The 21,077-nt window shown below is 35.6% G+C and overlaps 1 protein-coding gene across 2 annotated transcripts in view; it reads left to right on the plus strand.

The window, feature by feature from the left end:
- The first annotated feature begins 246 nt into the window (after positions 1-246).
- The window catches only part of PKIA (cAMP-dependent protein kinase inhibitor alpha), a 77,280-nt gene continuing 56,449 nt past the window's right edge, over positions 247-21,077 (plus strand). Inside the window, exon 1 of one of the 2 annotated variants that reach the window (XM_077167046.1) lies at positions 247-374. The gene's annotated coding sequence lies outside the window, so the exon portion shown is untranslated. The remainder of the gene's footprint in view (positions 375-21,077) is intronic. The other variant, XM_077167045.1, reaches the window with a different exon arrangement.

The raw sequence follows: 21,077 nt of genomic DNA on the forward strand, positions 1-21,077 counted from the left end.
CTATGCAGAGACAGACTTTCTGCATCTTTTCTTTCGGTCCACAATCCCGCGACGCTTCATTTCTAAAAGCGTTACTAAAAAATAAACCCGGAACCCGGCGGGGTAGCGGTGATCTCGCGCACATTCCAGGAGCCCTTTCCCAAAGCCGAGAGAGATCCCTCTCCCCCCGCCACTGCGGCGGAATGCGACGATCCGGCCCGGGGCGGGGATGACTTCATGCGGCCGGAGCTCGGCGGCGGGAGCAGCTGCTGCAGCTGGCAGGTGGGTGGGGGCGGACGGGAGCTGACCACGCACTCGGCCCGGCTCGTCGCGGCGCGGACTGCGGCCTCGGGGCAGCGGGCGCCGAGGACATGCGCTGACTTGGTCCTGGAAAGGTAAGCGGCCCGGCTATTATTAGCCTCGGCCACACTGCGCGGTGATTTCCGCTGGGTTAATAATGGGGCTTGCTAGACGGAAGGCAGAAGGGAAATAAGGCTGCTGCGTTCTGCAGTGGGAAACGGAGCACAACTCGGAACGAAATAAATCAGCCAAGAGCCTGAGATTGAAGAAACCGTGTTCTTGGGCAAACAAAGGAGGCGTTCAGCTTCTATACTCTATATAGAAGAATATAAGTTCTTCTATACTCTTACCTTTTTTTTTTTTTTTAAGATAATCGACCATTTCAATGCCAGACTTGCTTAAACACTGAAGAGAATTCAAAATGTAAAATAATTTGGGTTGCTCTTTTACTTCTCCACCATCTATCTACCTTCACTTGCTTATTTTCTGTTAGGGGCACCAGCCTGGGGAAGTAATTAGCAATCTTCCCTCCCCGTCTACTGTTCTCTGTCCTATCCCTTTCCAGTTACCAGAATGGGTCTGTGTTCACCTCAATCACAAATCACCGGCCTCAGTACTGAACCTTTAGAAAAAGTCTCTAGTTGGAGCAAAAACTTCTCTTATCTCCTGGAGTTCGGCTTGGGTTGAGCAGCACTTCACTCGACTTCTTTCATCTACCATCTTCTCTGTCAATCATTTCATTGATCTTTTTCAGGGATGCTGGGATCATTCCAAGGCCAACTCTTGTGAGCTCCTATTTGCTGCTTCTGTTTCCTGACTAATTTTGTCAAGAGCCTTGCTTTATGCTGGTTTCAGTACTTTCTCTATGTACTGTTACCTATGCCCTTCGCCCAATACTGGGGTATGAAAATCCCTACTTTTAGCCCAGAGCCAACATGGTTTCCTATAACTCTCTTCACTGTAGTCATTGTGAAGAATTTCACAATTTCAATTCAGAAGAATTGAAAAGACAAGCAGAATTTCTGCAGGTGTGAGAGAAGGGACCATACCTTATATTTTGCTCTGTGTGCACAGGCTTAGGTGGAAACAGAAATCTGAATGCCAGTCTATCCAGTTTTTCTTGAAGCTGAGTCGTGAGACATCTAACTGTTAGGATTTGGTGCAAGACCTTCCCTAAAAAGCAAGCAGTGTATTAGTCCTAGGATTTCCCAGTGGTCTCAAAGGAGTTTCCAGAGAGGCTTTTCCCTTAGGCAGTTGGAAAGCTAATGCCGCTGCCCAAATCAAAACCTCAGGTTATTTGAGCATCCTTAAGTCAATACCCCATTCATCTGTTCCTACCACATGTACTAGGATTTCCCCACAACCCCCTTACTGCTGAGCTCAGGTGCCTACTCTTGGTGCCCACCTAGGGATGTACATTTGAATAGTATGCTATGAAATGGTTAAGATGGCTGTTATAGAAATTGCAAAATGTGCCACTTCGCTGACAGAGAACAGTTGCAATAAACCAGACTGTGGAGTGTCTGTATGCCAATATTCTATATATATGAGATCTGTTATCTTTAAACTTGAAATTAGAGACAGTCTGACTCAACAGCCATGTCGTTTGATTTTAGCAAATGTTAACATAGGACGTCAGTGAAAAGAAGGGGCAGTGCTTACAGCTAAAAAATTTACCTCTGCTTACCTTCTTTTTTCAATACTCCTTTTAAACAAAGATTCTGATTCTAAAAATTCATGTTAATTCTATTATGTATTGTTATTGCTTTGCAGATTACAAATTCTCTTTTTATAAAATGCGTTTTAGAAAAATTTGAATTTATTCTTTGTCTCCACCTTCAGTATATGAGGCAGAGGGAGTGCCCTGGGTTCGCAAAACCTGCGGCAAAGTGGCCCGCTATAGAAACTATCTCCTGGGATCTTGAAAATCTTAGAGGGATTTGGTATTTTTTTGTTTGTTGTTTTTACTTCTTGTTGTTGTTTGTTGAGATTGACTTGGATTTGAAATATTGAATTTTCAAGACTGTAGGATTTTGAATTTTAGACACAGCAACTAGAAGAGGGAACAAAGAAAAAGAACAACAAAACCTTCTATTCTACTACCTTTCTTTCCTAATATTAAAATATTAGGAAGTAAATAATTATTCTGAACAACTGTGGTGATGAATATTAATATAATAATTCATTTTTAAAAATTAGCCCACGGTAGATGAAATATGGACTATTCCCATCTATGTTAGAAGTACAGTAAGAGTTTCTGTAATATTAAAAGGCATCCTTCTGATGCAAAGCAGTGCATTAGAAAATCCTAATAATCTGTAGAATTAGAATATGTCCATTGTTTAGATTCTTATGAAACTGAACAGTTTGGCAAGAAATAGGGCCAGAATCAGGGGCCTGGAAGCCTCTGCTACCATAGTATCTGTCAGTGATTTTGCAGCTGAGGTGAATCCCCAAAGACGTGGACTGGGGCTGGAGATACCTTGTGGAGAAGAAAGAAAGAAAATTGGAAATTGGAAATTTTCATTTAGATGCAATTTAAGAAGATAACTGAATTTAAGGGACTTTAGAATTTGAGCACTTTGATGTTTAAATAATTTCTGAGTTTCTAAATTCAGAACCCAAAGAAGAAATGTATTTATGTGCTTATGTGTGATACTGATTTATGACTTTATTTCCTTTTCTTTAAATACTTTCCAGAGAAAGGTAAAATGAGTGGGCTGTATTTAGAAATGGAGGAAGAATGAAAAATGGAAGATTGTACACTGTTGGGCGCTAAATTAACCTCAGGAACTTTTGTAGATTTGACAAGATAAAATCAAATTCAATCTATTGCTTTGCAAACATGTAAAAAACATATTTATTCTGACAGGTGGACAGTGTTACCAGCAACTTAGAAAGTACAAATTTAAGAGTCAGAATGGCTGTCTCATAACAAAAGATTGTCCTCTGGTGCCCCGTTACTGCCATTAACTGCAATTGAAATAGCTCCTGCAGATTTTTAAAAATGGAAAAAAATAAAAAACTAGGAAAAATAAGCCTGAAGAAAAAATGTCATTTGTATTCAACCACTGCCTCCACTGAGAATAGATAGGAAAAGTGCTATTTTGAAACTTGCCAATGACCTCTTAATTGCCAGATTTCTGTTATATTTCATCCTTTTCATTATATTTCTGTTTTTAAGTTCTCTCATATGCTTTTGTGTGTGTGATTAAACTCTTATTAGACACCAACTGTGTGTCAGGACCTTTGTTATATATTTATCTAGTTTCTCACTAAGCTCCTTAAAGAACCCCATGATCTAACTAAACCAAGTGGTCCATATTTTCTGTTTGTGCCCATGATGTTATTCCTATATGTCTTCATTTGCGCCTTTCTCCCATCTTGCTGCATGTTGAAGGCTTGCTCACATCAGATACAGCCTCTTCCATGAAGCCTTCCCTCAACTTAAACCCATATTCCAGCTCCCACTTGTATATACTTGCTCCCGTTCTCTAAATGTCTGTTGCACTTTCTCTCTTGAATTTCTTTCTTGAATTATCCTTATTTGTGAGCAAGCTTTTGATGCTCTTTCAAACTAGGCCTTAAGAGCAAAGTCTGTGGCTGACAACCTTGTATAATTTGCAACCCATAACAGAGCGTCTAGCCACCTATATGCACAATAGATTCTCAGCACTTTGATTTTAGTGCAAAAATAAGTTATGACTTCTCAGATATATAGATCTACCTATCCTTCTCTAGCAACCAAGTCAGGCTTTTAAAATATGTACAGGTATCAATTTCGTTTTTAAAACATCCTTATACAATAATATATATCGTGTGAATACATTTAAATAATTGTATTCAACAAATGGTATGATGATCTTCCATGTGCTTAAGTAATTATTAGCTCATATATGCTAAAAGCATGGTAAGCTTAACAGAACAAATTTTAAAGAAGACATTGTACCTGCTTTCAGGATGCTTGCAGTCTATTGAAAAAGATTAAGCAAAAAAATGGACCATATATATATATATATATATATATGAGCACCTATCATGTTTCTAGATACTCTGCTAGGTACTTTCATAGATGGTATCTAATTGATCCTACCCTTATATGCTAAATTTACCATTAGGAGGACTGAGGCTCAGAGATTCCACCAGACCCTTTCCACATTACCATGCTCTTCTGTAAAGTGTAGCAGAGTGAAGGAAAGCATTATAAAAACATAAGGGCAGAGCTATCAGGGTACTTAAAAATTGTTTTGTGATCTTTTCAGGGCTTCCTAAATTTTGGGTTGTTATAATCTCTTTGATAATTCATTAATGGCTAGATATCCTCTGCCAAATACACACACAAACATACGCACATATGTAACTTTGCATACTATTTGCTGGTGTTTAAGGACCCACTAAAGCCCATTCTTAGTGAATGGTTTAAAAATATCTACTCTGGGCTCACTCAGACAATTTGTGTGTTCTTTATTAGCCTATACATTTCTGGCCTCGATAGGTCCTCCTTCTATAGCTTTCACTGATTTTGGAGCTGAAATGGAAACTTCTCTAGCGCTGGCACAAAGGCAGCTGAAGTCACTGAGAAACAAGTGCCAGTGAGAACAGCAATTTAGAGAACCTTGATTCATAGGAAAATAACCCCAGTAGAAGCTCTGAAAGTTGCACATTCTGAGTAATTTGTTAAGGCTTTTCCAATCAAAATCATTCTTACCAAAAAGAAATAGCCCTCAGACTTAGATTACTGCACTGCCGAATATGTAGAACGACATTGCCAGCAGTGGAGTAGCGCTGTGTACTTTGAAAGGTTTTCGGTTCTCTTAGGATGGAATTATATCGACCTCAAAGTTACTATTTCTTACTGGGTAGTGCTGTCTGCGGTAAAATAGTTGTTTTTTTTTCAAATTAAGGAAAGAATGACAAGTTATGGTCATCTTCTAAAACAACTGCCAGCTTAAAAGAGCTACACATCATCATAATAGATGCATAAAAGTACATAAAAATCTTTAGCTGATACTTAAGAGAACCAATCCTGGCATGGTTCTTGCTAATGCTAGTTTTCAGTGAAAGGTGTGAGAAGAGCCGCATTATCTAGAAAAAAACATAACAGGGAGAGATGGAGAGATAGAAAACTCAAGAGGGCAGAAAACTTAACCTATTGACCTCTTTACAGTTCCTCAAATATTTTATTTTTACCTAAAATATGATAACTATTTCTGATCTGAAATTAAGTGGAATTTTATGGAAACTATGCTCATGTAATTTATTAAAAATGTACTTTATTTTATAGTAGATTTTTGTTACAATTTCTAGTTGCAAAACGTATTAGGTACATTGTCTTTCTGCCTACTGTATTAAACATCTAGCATTTAATGGTACCATATTATCTTTAATAGATGCCTAATAAAATGTGCGGTATGCCATAATTTATTCGATCAAAACCTATTGACAAACATTTATTCATTTCCAAATTGTTTTGTGGTTTCAAGCCGTATGGGAATGGACATAGTGGCACGCATGTCTTTATGTGTTGGTGCTTTTACTTTGGATGGAAGAATTCTTAGAGTAATGTCATTGCGCCGAAGAGTATACAAACACATTTATAATTTGAATACATACACTGATTTTAAAAATCGAACCCTTTTTTAAACAGATATTATTTATATATTTTATGAAGCCATTTCTAATATCGTAAAAAAATGAATGCAAGTAACATAAGGAAATCCATTTAATGTAGTCTGATCAAGGAAATAGTCTCATTTTTTTCTGTGTATAATTCATGATGTAGAAAATACTAAAGATAAGTTTTGGAAGATTTGAAGCCTCTCAGTCATACATTTTGTCACTTGAAAAAATTACAGTTTGCATCACAGAGATCATTCAAGTCTTATAAAAACAATGTAGAAATGTAGAAACACCTATAGGTAGCTTTAAAAAAATTCCAGCAATGGGTCATCTGTATCCAACCTAATCTTAAATTTTGTCTATTTTTTAGTTCAAATTTATGCACCTGCATTATAACTGTGAACCTTTTAGCAATGATTATTGTTTTTTTCTTAGTTCCTTTTAATTGTATCCTTTCTTATTCATCCTGAAACAGAATAAAACCCAATGATGAGTATCTTATTGAAGGAGAACTACAGATTATTTGGAATATCTTTGAACTATAAACAGAATTGGGTGGACATTTAACTCTTCTTCTCAGCAGAAGACTATGTCTTGATTTGCAGTGTCCAAGAGAGGAGAAACAGAGGGCTTGCCGGGGATTGCATCATGTTTCTAAAAGCCTACTCGAATAAGACATTAACGTGGTTAAAGGGTAAGAATGAAGCAACATGTCTAATAGCAGATTGTTGAGACACTACTTAAAGCTAAAGGGTTGCAAGGCCATCTGTTTAGACGGATTAACACACTTCACAGCATAGAAGGCCCTAGAAATATCACCACAGTATTTTAAAGTTCGCTTTTTCTTCGGGAAATTGGGCAGAAGGGACAGCTAGAAGACGGATTTTCTCCTATTGTTGTTCTTTGTTTTCATTGTGGTCTGAGCAAACCCTCTTGAAAAACAGGTTTAAAACAAATAAGCGTTCTCACCTTTGGCTGAATATGCAATAATACACCCCCACCCCCTCTTTAATGATGTACTGCAGTGCCTTTGGCACCAAGGGTAGAAGTATCAGTTTTTTGGGCATTGTGGTATAGTAGCCACATAATGTGATGCATTCCTTCTGTTGTTATCACAAACGCTGAATAAACCTCGAAAAGTCAGTAACATCTTTAATTTCATTTTATACATTCCTCTCCATGATCTTTCACAGTCAATTTCTCTGATAATTGAAATGTAGTAAAAAATAACCAGGACCTTGCTGCCTTCTATCCATTTTCAAAGCTTAATCTTTTTAGAACTTGGAGAAATAATGTTGAATCTGAATTGGCTGTCACTCGATGGAACCATAAAGATAATCTATCAGACACACCCAAATTCAAATTCAGATTTAAGTACCATCAAGTTTCAAAGAGTAATTATGATAATATATTAAAATTTTGGAAAACTAAAATGGTATGTATGTACTTCTAATTATAACTTATACTCACAGAAGGATAATACATTTCTTTTCATTCCAACTAGACTGCTTGAGCACTGTTTTACACACTACCCTCAAAAACAAATTTTGACAAATCATTATTCATCCAAGTTAGTGTCCCCTCTGCTTTCAAGGAAGTCAGTAGCTGTTGGGGAAATCTCCTTTCTCAGATATGTGCTTTCCTGCAGAGAGTCACGTTGAGGTGAAATGGGGCTGACATTCTTTTGTGACATACCCACATTTATTAGAATTAACCTTATGATCAGTCTGGAAGGATTTTAAGATAAATGAAAATGTACCCATTTAGACTCTCCATGATAAAAATTAACTTAGACACAGCTGGTGAGCCAATAAAGGAAAAATCTAAATTACACTTCTTTCATCTTCTACATATTAGAGAACAGCCCAGGATTGTAAAGCAAGAAACGAGATACTAGCATTTAATATATTTTATAAATGTGAGGATTTCTGGAGAGCTATCAGTAATATATACTATGGTAAATACTCAACAAATGTAAACTATATTATTGTTTTATAGCAGTAAAATATCTAGGGATAGATGTCTCAACAAATCTGGTGGTCAGTGTGGAATCTGGCTTATTTATTAGCATTTAAAAATATTTGTTGAATAATTTTTTTAGTTGACTTTCTAATACAAAGTAAATAGCATTATACACAAATCACTGTGGTTATTTTTGTAAGTGTGGTGCAGTGATGGGACTGCCATTTCCCTAATTTCTTCTCCCTGAAGATTCACTAAGGTGGGAATTAGATGATGCATATTAGAGATATAAGAAAGTTAGAGATAGATCTAGTAAGCAGATTAAGACAGTCAACCAAACACAGTCTGCTCAGGAAAAGAAAAACATATGACATTAGCTTTCCTTCTCCAACTACAATAGATCTGGACTTATAGAAAATTCAAAATGCAGGATAAGATTTTAATTTAATTTAATAAGATTAAATATAAACAATGTTTTTTTTTAGTCTATATATCCTTTTAAATACAGTCTATAATGAAAAACACAACTATAGAGAAAGCAAAATCTCCAGTCATTTGGAAAATCTGACCTATTTCTGTTCCCCCTGCTTGTAGGTTTGACATAATGGACCTGTATAGCATTTTCACGAGGCTTTATGAAGTCACTGTTTCACCACAAATTAAAGTTGGCATTAAAATGATCAGTTGAATAGATATAGTCCATTGACTAAGGAGATAGATGAAAGATGGCATCTTGGTCATCTGAAAAAGAAAAAGAAAATCACTAATCTGCTCAGGAAAAATACTTAGATGTTTCAATTTTCATAAACAAAATGAGAAATGAAATAAAATGGCATTATAGGCAGAAACAAAAAGACAAATATATTCATGCCTCACTCATATGGACTAACTATAATGTACAAACCCAGAGAATTGAAGTCGAGAGCATGGGTTATCAGGCTGGAGCCTACTGTGAAGGTCCCTAGATTGTGAGCTCTTACATCAGTCACAGGTATTCAGGACTTGTAACTATTATTTCTAAATTAGGAGATACTGAGGCCGAGTATAACTTGGTTATTCTCAGAGACTTTGGGTATGTATGTGACACCTGAGACTCTGAGTTAGGTCTCTGAAACTATGAAATCAGCATTACCCCATATAGCAACTGTTGAAAAAGTTACTGTCCAGGTCAGCGTCAATTAGAGATATGAATGAAGCTGATCTGGATAGAGCTAAGGTAAATCATAATACAGATAAAGGATGATATGGCCCATATTTTAAAACTTCCACTTCTGAGTGAGATCAAAGGAAGGGATGTTTATTTGGTGCAAAATTCATATTTTGGGTAGTGCATTTTCTAATTTTACTTGTATGATCAGTTTATTTGAGCACCTTAATTACATAGAATCTTGAATAAGGCATGAGGTTTTATTGGTTTGTCTAGCATAGTGTGATGCCCTGATACATCCCAGAGTAATATGGGCAGTGAGTAAAGAAGTATTTGCAAAGTCCCTTGGAGGACTGGGGAGAAAGGAGGAAATATTCAACTTCCCTATCTGGGGAATTCCTGATATTCTTGCAAGCAGTGAAGACAACCAAATCAATAGGCTGAGCCCTCGATCTTGTGGTTCATCCCTATGAAATTTATTCCTGCAAAGGAGAAGCTAAGTCTACTTATAATTATGCCTAAAAGTCACCCCGAGAGAACCTCTTTTGTTGCTCAGATGTGGCCTCTCTAAGCCAGCTTGTCAGGTGAACTCACTGCCTTCCCCCCATATGGGACATGACTCCTTTGGGACTCAATCTCCCTGGAAACGTGGGACAGGACCCCCGGATTGAACCAGGACCTGGTATCATGAGATTGAGAAAAACTTCTTGACCAAAAGGGGGAAGAGAAATGAAACAAAATTAAGTTTCATTGGCTGAGATTTCAAATAGAGTCGAGAAGTTATCCTGGAGGTTATTCTTATGCATTATATAGCTGTCCCTTTATGGTTAATGAAGTATTGTAGTGGCTGGAGGGAAGTACCAGAAATAGTTGAACAGTGTTCCTGTAGCTTTGATTCTTGTAGACTGTATGATGATAGCTTTTACAACCTTGTCCTGATGCTTCTTTGATCCAACGTAAGGACAGGTGAGTAAAAAAATAAGAATAGAATATAAATAAATGATAATGGGGGATACAGGGTAAAATATTGGGTAGCTTGCAATACAAGTGGTCAATGAGAGAGAAGGGTAAGGGGTATAGCATGTATGAGTTTTTTCTTTTTTCTTTTTATTTCTTTTTCTGGAGTGATGCAAATATTCTTAAAATGATCGTAGTGATGAATACACAACTATGTGATAATATTGTGAGCCACTGATTGTATATCATCTATGGACTGTATATGTGTGAAGATTTCTCAATAAAAATATTTTTTTTAAATGTCACTGTAGTGTTAGACTGTTAAACCCTATGAAAGTAAAGCAATTGGGTTGTTCTCAAATGTTTGTCTGTGAAATTACTGCATTTTTTTTATTAAATAAATAATTTTATTCTTAGAGCTCTCAGGAAGCTTTGGTCATTTTCAAGATCAATTAAAAAGTAGGTCTAAATACCTTCAATGTGTGTTGATCGCTGTCTCTCCTCTTCCCTTTCTCTTGTTATTTTAAATTTTTTTACTTTTTGCTTTTTCAGTGTTGGCTCTTTCTTAGGCCAAAACCATGTCTTTTATGAAATGTCAAGCTTTGGCTTTAGAACCCGTTTGCATCTCACCTTAATATTATTTATTATTTACTAGCTATGTGACTTAACGATACATTACTTAACCTTTGCAAGTTACATTCTGAGCTGCATGAGGATGATAATAGTATCTAAATCACAGGATGATTGTGAAGATGAAAGAAAGTAACATAGAAAGAGAATGTAGTGCAGTTGCTGAAGCCTAATAAGGGTTAACAAATGTTTTCAAGTTTCAGTGATTTTATTCTCATGGGCAATTTTCAACCAGACCTCATTACTACCTCTTTTTCCAAATGTTTATGAACTCCTTTTTCACTTCTCTTCATGTACGTTAAATTAAGCCTTGAAATGACTGAATCTTACTGGAAGTAGGCTCACTGCACTTAACGGCAGCACTGGTGGGAGAAGGTGAGGCTGTGAGAATTAGAATCTAGCTGTGGCTGTGAAAATTAGACTTGGCTTCTATTTTTAACTCTGCAATTGGTTGATTGGATGACCTGGGAAAAGTCAATCGGGAATTAGTTCTGCACCTTTTTTTGTTTCTGAATTGTACCATCTGTCTAATTACTCTTTTCACTGACTCATTATCAGAAATGCTATTTAGGTTGTTGAATAAGCATGTTGATTTCAGATGCAAAGTGCCATAGAAAATGTGAATGCTTCCTTACTTAGGAGCAACAGTTGGCATTTTATTTTAGTTCCAGTGTTGAAGAAGTTCTTGGGAAAGGAGTACTTTATAAAGACCTTTTAACTTTCACTTTCTCTAACGCAAGCCTCCTAATTAGTGATAACTCTCTAGCTAATACACAGATAGTTAAAAACAAAATGCATAACTATGGAGAAGTTTCCTATTGTTAATCAATATCATTAAGTTGTTAAGAAAATTAACATGTAACTCCATTTTGCATAATAAATAAAGAATGCTTTTTGATCTGTGCTACCTTTCTATTTTACTGAAACCCAAAGGATTGAGAGACCATGTAAGCATTTTTTTTTTATATACTGTATAGTGGGAGTCACATTTCACTCTTTTTCCATGTGAGTTTCCCGTTATTGCAGCCCCATTTGTTGACTTTTTGTTTGTTTTTTGTTTGTTTGTTTGTTTGTTTGTTTTGGGGAAGTGCATGGGCTGGAAATTGAACCCAGGTCTCCTGCATGGCAAGCGAGAATTATACCCCTACACTACACTCACAAGCCCAAGACCATGTAAGCATTTTAATACTCAAGCCCTTGGTCCTTACTAGGGTACCACTAACTAAATCTGATCAGTAGCAATGTCTTCAAATTGAAGAAAAAAATAAAGCTTCACTTTATGAGGAAACTTTAGTACCAGAAACATTCTCAACCTCTAAAACCAGCATTTTTAATGCACATATGCTGACAATTTTTGTTGGGTTTGAAAAGCATGTAGTTTTATGTATTTTCTTATATAGCTTTCTAGTATTGATATGGGCCATTGTCATTTAAGGAGATTCGTACACTAACTGCCTAAACCATAAGTTTATTATGTAAATCACAGTTCTTCACAAGTGAGAATTTGGTGGTCAATAACTCCAGCTAAATTTGCAATAATTTATTGGGATTGATAGAGTCTGTTCACATGTAGCCTGTGAGTTGAAATAATTTTACTCTTTCAAGTAAAAAGTGTAAAGTGTAGGTAGGGGTAAGTTTGTCCTAGATTTCCAAGCCAATATTATTTATTAATTCCTATTTGAATACTGAATTCATTAGCTATTCACCAAAAGCTTGGAGCTTAGATTTGGGGCAGAGTCTGGTTCTAAGATGAGAGGTCACAAGTAATGAAATTGCATGTTTTAAATATATGTATACATATATTTACATATATTTATATGTTATATGTTTATATATTTGTACATACATTTATCATTATAAATACATTTATATGTTTTATATATATTATATATTTATATTTAACTAATTATGTATTTTTATATATATTCACATCCTGCTACATGATGTTTTTGATTACCTTAAAGTTGGATGTAGTTTAAAATGAACAGACAAGTGTTTGGGGAAATATTCAAAGAATCTTTGTTTCCAAAGTCAAATTTTAGAAAGAAGCCTCATTTTTTCACTGCCAAATTGCGTGGATATGAGAATAGTGGTATGGTTTGAGAAATGCACCTATTTCATTAGGTTGTTTGTTATGTGTAAAGTCCTGCAGCCCCCATCAGCTCTTCTGCTCTGAGGGATACGTTGTCTAGGGCGTGACCCATTCTCATGTGCATCTGCATGCTCCACGCCATACTCTTCCAGCCCTCAGGAAACCCTAATTCAGAAGGCTCAGATTTGGATAGTGTTTCGAATAGAGACTTGTCTCATTGTGACTTGTCAACTCTGTTCATTGTTTTTATGTTTGGGGAATGACAGTAGAGAAAGGAGGGAAGGAAACTGTTTTCACTCCAGGGTATTCCAGCTCTTTTCCTATGCTACACTAATAAAATGCTTCCTCCTAGTAAAACTGGAAACGTGAGAACAGCAGTTACATTAGCCCCACATTAGGACTTAGACCAAATAAACTGTAAATTTTTCAAGTAAGAAAACAAACACAGTCTGGCATGCACTTCAGTCTTCTTCACAACCCTAATCCTAGTAGTATACTATTAACTAGGTTTTTAAAAAATTACCATTTGTGGATTAAATATGTTTTGGTTTTGCTTCATTTTAACTGTCATAACACTTCCATACAGAGGCTTATTTTAATAAGCATGATGAGCTGCGTTGTTGGTCTTCTCCTACTTTCTTTTCTGGACATTGTCTTCCTGCTTTTTATCTGATTAACTCTATGATTTAAAAATAATTAATGTCTAGAGGTCTTAATTAGAAGATGTAAGCACAATAAAGGCAATGTTATTAAAACTAATTCTGGAATACATTTCTCTTTATATTAAAGACATGGACTCTTTTATGTGTGTGTACATTTTAACACTTTATAAATAAAAGCATTAGGATTTATCATGTACGGGCAGGAAGCATTCAACAATAAAATATACCTGATAATTTACTTTTGCAAATTCATCGTACCATATTATATTCTTAAAATAATTGACAAATGACTATTAATGTTCAGCCATTCTATATAGCATACTTTCTTAGTTTCCTGGTTACTAATACAAATACCATACAGTGGGAACCTATTGGCTTGTGGCTTTGAGACAAAGTCCAAAATTAAGGCATCAGCAAGGCAATACTTTCCCCCTGAAAACTGTGGCATTCTGAGGATGGCTGCCAGCGATTATTGATCCTTGGCTTTTCCATTACATGGCAATGGACATAGTGTTATCTCCTTCCTCTTCTGGGTTCCCTCGACTTCCAGCTTCTAGCTGTTCCCAAGGCTTCTCCTTTGTGTCTCCTTTCCTTTGCTTATTAGGACATTAACCAATTGGATTAAGGCCCACCCTCATTCAGTTTGGGCACACTGTAATTAATAACATCTTCAAAGGTCCTATTTACAAATGGGTTCACACCCACAGGGCAAGGGGTTGCCTTTTGTGGGGGATATGATTCAATCTCCAACACACGCATGTAACCAATTATGAAGAGATGTGCAGCAGGAGGCAATTCTATAGACTTTATTCAGATTTTTATTTAAACTCAATTGTGGCCTTTATTTCATTGTGCTTTTATATCTATCACCTCACTCAAATTTAACATGTGAGACACTATCACTCTTGAAGTACATTTATGCAAAATGGTACCAGGTAATACCAGTATCACACAAAACAGCAATTCTGATTAACCACAAAGTTCACTGGGTAATGACTCTGGAATCTCCTTCTGATTATAAAAATTAGAATAACAGGGTATATAGTGACATTGGTGTGGAATGGGGCAAAATGTTATTCAATGATTTGAGTTTTCCACCTATAAATTGCAGCGTTCCATTTAGACAAACATTAGACAAATCAAATGTTTGGATTAAACTTCAAAGCTGATTATTGTAAGATTTTTTTTTTTCCGTAAGCACATTTCATGCACACATTGAATAGAAAAGATTCTTACCTTTCTGATTCAATTTCTAAGCTTTATCTAGAAATCATATAATGAATCACTCATCATTGATTAGCCGTCATGTTAGTACACTTCTGACTGCCTTATAGGGCTTGAAAATTGAGATGTGTGACAGCATTTTCCAATGTAATTTTGATATCACACAATGAAAGAAAATGGAAAATAGTGAATTTTGAATTTTGAGAGGTTGTCTCCTATATAGAGTTCTTAGAGCCATTTAATTCAGTAGAATAGGTTCGACTGCTGAATACCAAGTTTTTTTTTAAGACAAATCATTTCAGTTTATTATAAAACTCATAATGTTTTCCAAGGTATTCCAACCTGTTTCTAGAGTTTTCTTTTAAGCTATATTTTATATAAACTATTTTCATAAATAACCAAGATTTTCCAGAACTCGTTCTTTTTTCTAAACAGTAAATGGTTATTTTTTAGTTTATTGAATAAAGCAATGTTTTTCTCTAAAGGTATTACCTATAGTTGTGGTTTTGAAAATTGCTTTGGCCATTTCCCTATTCATTTAATTTAATGAAAACAATGCTAAAATGCCTGTTCAAAATGTTTGTTAATAAAAATCCATTCTTGTGAACAAACTGTCTGTAAGTTTTCAATTTTTAAACCTACTTTACAGGACAGATCTAATATGAATTGTTTTATTTAATGTTTGATTATAATTTTAGGGAGGAAAGCAAGCATAATAGTAGTTTGGAGCTTGCTTTCAAAGTAAGTAAAAGGAGCTTTTCTGGAGCTTTTATGTTGGCTTTCAAGTGGCACCGTCTCTTAACATTTTTATTTTAAAATTCTAAATGACATTTTACATAGTCTTTAATTAAATATAAATATTGGACTAGTTTGTGGAACATTTGAAATAAACAAACAAAAACATGGGGGGATCCTCTAAAGTACATGGATTTCTAATAAATTACTTAGGTTTTCTGTGCTGGTCTTCATTTTATTTATGTACATGGTTACTCACAGGTGTTGCCTTTATTATTTTTTTAAGTATTGTAAGATGCTTAGAGTGATAAAGAGTATAGAAGCTACTTTAACTGCAAAAAGCTAGCAATTAAACAATAAATAAAGCATATTCCATCTTAGTTTCAATTATCACATACAAAGAAGAAAAAAGATAAAAGTAGTTATCCAGTTTAACTCAAGAAGTAGAGAAATCGGGATAATTTTTACCTCTTCATCTCATTCCATATTTCCAAATTCATTAAATTTTTGTATATTACTTTTGGAAACTTTTAAGGAGAAATGTACAAATTGGGATGTATTCTTTAACATCTAAACATTGCTAAAATGTTCAATTTTTATGTAGATTTCTGCAATATCTATGTCCCTTGAGACTACTGGATATATTATGGAAAGGAAAGTTTCCCCTAAGGCTGGAAATAAAAATGATAAATTTTCTTTAAAACAACTATATAATTCTCAAAGCCCTTTTATATTCGTTCCCTCATTTAGCCATCCCAACTCTCTAAAGTTAATAGGGCAAGGGTTATCCTCATTTTGAGAGGAGAAAATTGAAGTTTGTGAAATGAACTCATTTGCCCAGTTAGCTAGTGAACAATTAAGTGGCGGGGCTACGATTCAAATCTGTTTCCTGGGAAGGTCAGGCTAGTGCTCTCCTCTATGCTTTGAGAGGTAAGCATGTTTGAGAAGAGAGCATGAAAATAGGAATGGGCCTGGATCCGCTGCTAGTTACAAGTTTACCTGTAGACCTTACGGGAGCCTGAACTAAGAAAATCTATATGGATTACTGTCATCAACTCGAAGGCATGGGCCTATTAAACAGGTTCCTAGGTTTAATAAAAATACAGACTGTTGTTTTGCCATATTCCAAATATAACTGAAGTGTACTATTTTGGAACATTGTTTAGAAGATTTGCAACCTAATCATAGTACATGGTAGTTTGTTTAATCTACCATTCTAAAACGTAATAACTATAATTCACAGAAAATTTCCCCCTATACCAGCGTTGAATGATTTTAGCCATTCTTCCTAAATTTCTAAGAATAAAATTATTTAAAACAGGCCATTTATGAGATCTGCCTTAGCTTTTCATGCTTTGAAATACCACCACTATAACCTGTTTTTAAAAATAGTCTGACACCTACTGAGTCCTCTTTCACCTCCTACAAGAAAGCAAGAAAAAGAAAGCATTTATGTTTTTAATTCTAGTGAAGGGTTTTTGATTCAAGCATTAGTCATTTGCTGTCAGTTGAATTTTAAGTATGCTGTGAGCACTTGAGGTTCTTTCTGTATGACTTTACTGCAGAGTTTTCACATATTTCACCACTGATTTCACTTTTCACTTGGGTGAAAAGTCAAAAAAGTTTATTTTCTATTATTTCCTGTTGCCCTTAATTTCAAGTATTAAGAGCCTGCTCAAAAATAATTTTATGGTTTGGGGGTGTTTATCAATAAAATAATGCCAGGAAATGGTGATTTGGGTTTTCAGTTAAAAAGAAATCAAATAATCAACAGTGATTTTTTTTCCCTCTAGCTAATCAGCTGTTCATGCCACCGAATGCTACATTTTGATACTATAGATACAAGTACAAAATGTTTTACATTTTGATACTATAGATACAAGAGAAATGAAAACTAATACATATTGTTTTTATCGTGTATTAATTTGCTGTTGTAAAATCAAATGGCTTTCCCCTCACAACAATCCTAAGGGATATGCACAATTATTACCTATTTTACAGATGGGCAGATTGAGGCACAGAACCCTTAAATTGGTTATGATCACAACCAACTAGTAAGGCACGCAGGTAAGATTTAAAGCCAGGCCATCTGTTATTGTGAGAGTCCACATTCCTAACCCCTACAATGAATATATGGATTTGTTATAGATGTTTACTTGCTTTGTGGAAAGACAAAGAGGGAGGGAGAGAAGGAGAAAATGGAATGGGAAAGAGAGATAGTGAGGAGAGAATAAAAATATCAGAATTTTGCCAGCTTGTTAGTATTGTGTGCTACAATTTATAATGATGTCTTAGGGTCTTGTAGAGACTTTAATAGAATACTTTTAAATTTAATCAAGAGACGGCTCTGGTAATATTAACAGATGGTGACAGCTTGTGAATTTCTATTTAATTATAGCCATAATTACAATGCTGTAGCAGTTTCATATTTGGAACAAGAAATTTCTGGTAATTTTACAGCAGTGGTTCCACTTCTTCTTAAAATTATTATGTATTTTTTCACCCTCAACACTCCCAGCTTACTTGATTTTACTACCTACTCTTTTTTAAAAATTCCACAAGTTTAGTAATGTTTTAAGTTAGACAAATCATAGGAAAATTGAAGAAAAATTAGGTTTTGTAGCAGAAGGAAAACATCTTCCCTCCCAAGCCTACCAATGTCCATTACCATTAGAAATTATAATGTTTCCATTATACATTATAATTATAATGGAAATTATCCATTACAGCTACTCCACTATTAAGCAGGAATTATTCTGATTGTTTGTACTTAGTTGAACATTCCCTGAGCTACATTTTACTATTATGTAGGGTCACAGTGTATTCACAGTAATGATTCTGAAATTCTTTCTTGCCCACTGGTCTTATGAGAGTAGGTGAGGAGGGTGAGGGCCTTATTGACTGAACCCCGGGCTTCAGTCTCTTCTCTCTCTTCCTTTCCTAGCAACAGGTTTGGGCTTAATCCAGCAGAACCAACTGACTGTTCTCTGTCTTATTTCAGATGATCTTACATGCCCTCCCCTCAACTTCTTTCTTTCCAGAAAATGGTATCCAGAATTAATTGCAAATCTCAGATGCATACCATTATCATTTTCATCAACAGAAATAACTTGTGCCTATGGTTAAGACATACAATGAATTATTCACGTGTTCTTATGGACTTGGAGCCTATTTCTGTCTTCATGTTTTTAAAGGTAGGGTAGGTACGGGCTTTTATCAAGATAATTTGGACATTTGTACTGTGTTTATTATGTACTAGACACCGTTCTAGGTGCTGTGGTACAGTGTCAAAATAGAGTGGTAACTATTCTAATCTTCAAACAAGATTATTAAGAAAGGACACTACTTTATATTAAAATTCACACGGAAAATGGTACAGTAAACACTGATAAAAAAATTTCAGTTTAATATACTTGTTTGGCACTTTAAGGCTAGAAAAATCTAGCCAAGTCAAAACAAAAAACCACTGAAGGTAATTAACCAACTCTCTAGTCCCTTATTTAATATAGATAGGGTGCTTTATGCTAGCATTATTCTTTAGAGAAATTAAAAAACATTTTGAAATGAGATTCTATAGTTGATAAAAATTCTAACATTTACACATCAATTTTATTACTGTCTCCAAAAGCAGATTTAAGTGAAAAAAAAAATGACTTATTGACTGTTAATTTTAGGGTTCCAAGATTCATCAAAAGAAAAAGTAATTGAGAAGAATTCCTAGCTCGAAAGAATACCCAAATTCTAATTCTGAAGCTCTTTTGACTGTTTGGTAGATAAATTGGCATTGCAATGTCATCTGCAGTGACAGAGAACATGGGCAAGTTGTTATCAGCCTTCTGTCCAACACTGGGTTGAGAATTTCATTGTTTTAACCCCCTTTGCTCCTCCTCCTGTATCACAGGACATCTCCAACTCTAAAAGTGTGTCTCTCATCGACTCACATGCATTCAAGAAATAGTTACGGAGCATATACTTTGCTGAGCTTGATGCCAGTTAAAGATGATTTAGGCCCAATCATGGCTCTCAAGGAGATGCAAATCTGCACCTACCCCAGGGAATCAGAGGTTAACAGGAGGAAGTAGCATTCTTACCATATTTAAATGTAGGTTGGGTCGATAATTTTTGAAAAATCAGGTTCAATCATTGAAAGAACCTGAATGTTCTTTGGATTTGCCCTTGATGAGTATCACTATTTTTGAAATATAATAACAGAAGTCAGCAAATGACCCATCAAATATAGCCCAGTGGGAAACAAAACGAGTAATTTTTTTTTTCTTTCAGTAATTGACTTTCTACAGATATAGTCAAGGCACTTAAACTTTCCCTACCAAGAAATCACCAGTAGGCAGCCATGATATAGGTACGGGCTACCTACTGCCATAGGGTTGAGAAAGCTAGTGAACTACCTTTGATAGCTTGTCAAGCATTTTGACTTTTGGTGATGAAAAAGTGCTTTTTTAAATAAAGGGTATTTTGTGCTGAATTGCTGTTAAACTTCCCTATGAGTAGATGGACTCTAAAGTAAGAAATTGGGGTGGAAGAGAGGTGCCTTGACTGATTTCTGCTAGAGTCCTTTAAAGGAACTATGTGTTTCAATATGTGATTGCTTCCAGTCATTTGTAAATTACCCATACTAAATATTCAATGTTAAAAGTTACTGAGGGCAGGCCACAGTGGCTCAGCAGGCAGAGTTCTCATTTGCCATGCTGGAGACCCGGGTTCGATTCCAGGTGCCTGCCCATTAAAAAAAAAGTTACTGAAATCTACTTCCCGACCTACTCTTTTGGGCATTTCCCCCCCCTCTCGGTTTCTCTTCTCCACCAAAGGGAAGCAGTGGTTCTCATGCTTTAGTGTGCCTCACAATCGCCTGGAAAGCTTGTCAACACAAACATTGTCTGATTCTGTAGGTCTGAAATTTACAATTCTAATAAATTCCCAGGGAATGCTTTCCCTGCTAGTCAGGGGTCCACACTTCCAGAACCACTGCTAAGTACAAAGATTTGGGGAGGGGAATGGGAGCTTTATGGAGAGCTAAATCCCGCTCCGATCTTGCTAACAAAGCTACCCATGCTGTTGGGAAGATAATCACTGCTGACCAGTACCATTTACTTTTCAAATGGCCCTCTTGTGAATGGGTGAGTGGCCTGGGGTAGCAGGCAGAACACTGCTAAGCACTCTGAAGCACAGGTTCACAGATGATGAATCGTTTGACCTCCCTCTGCTCCAGCTTTTTCCACTTCAGAATAGCAATAGTAATTTCTGTTCTCTGTTATTAAAAATCAAAACAAACAAACAAATAAAAAATCCTTATAGATTGGTAAATTAAGCTCTGTGCTTTATTTTTAGCTTCACAAAAACTCCCTCGATTAATATTTAAAATTAGGTGTATGTCTTTTCTATTTCAAACATGTAATAAATATGATTGGCAATTGATACATGTTCCTTACCCAACATTGGTTATAAAGGAAAAAGCAATGCTGAAGAAAAATAATGACAACAAAACATGAAAAACATATATTCTGTGAAATACATTTATCTGCCTCAGGGACCATGAAAGACCATTAAAATACTGCAGGAAACCCTTTTGTTCTCTGGTTAGAGTTCTCCGAGGTAGGAAAGATAAAATGCTTTGAAAGAAAAAGAAATAAGAGGACTCTGATGCAGGTGGACAGTCCAGTTTGGTTCTTATCTTTGCTTATCTAGACTGGTCCATATTCTAAAAATGCACAAATACTTCTAGTGATCTGAAGAAATGGTGACAACTGCATCT

Source organism: Tamandua tetradactyla, chromosome 6 (assembly GCF_023851605.1).
Source record: "Tamandua tetradactyla isolate mTamTet1 chromosome 6, mTamTet1.pri, whole genome shotgun sequence".
Taxonomy (NCBI): Eukaryota; Metazoa; Chordata; class Mammalia; order Pilosa; family Myrmecophagidae; genus Tamandua; species Tamandua tetradactyla.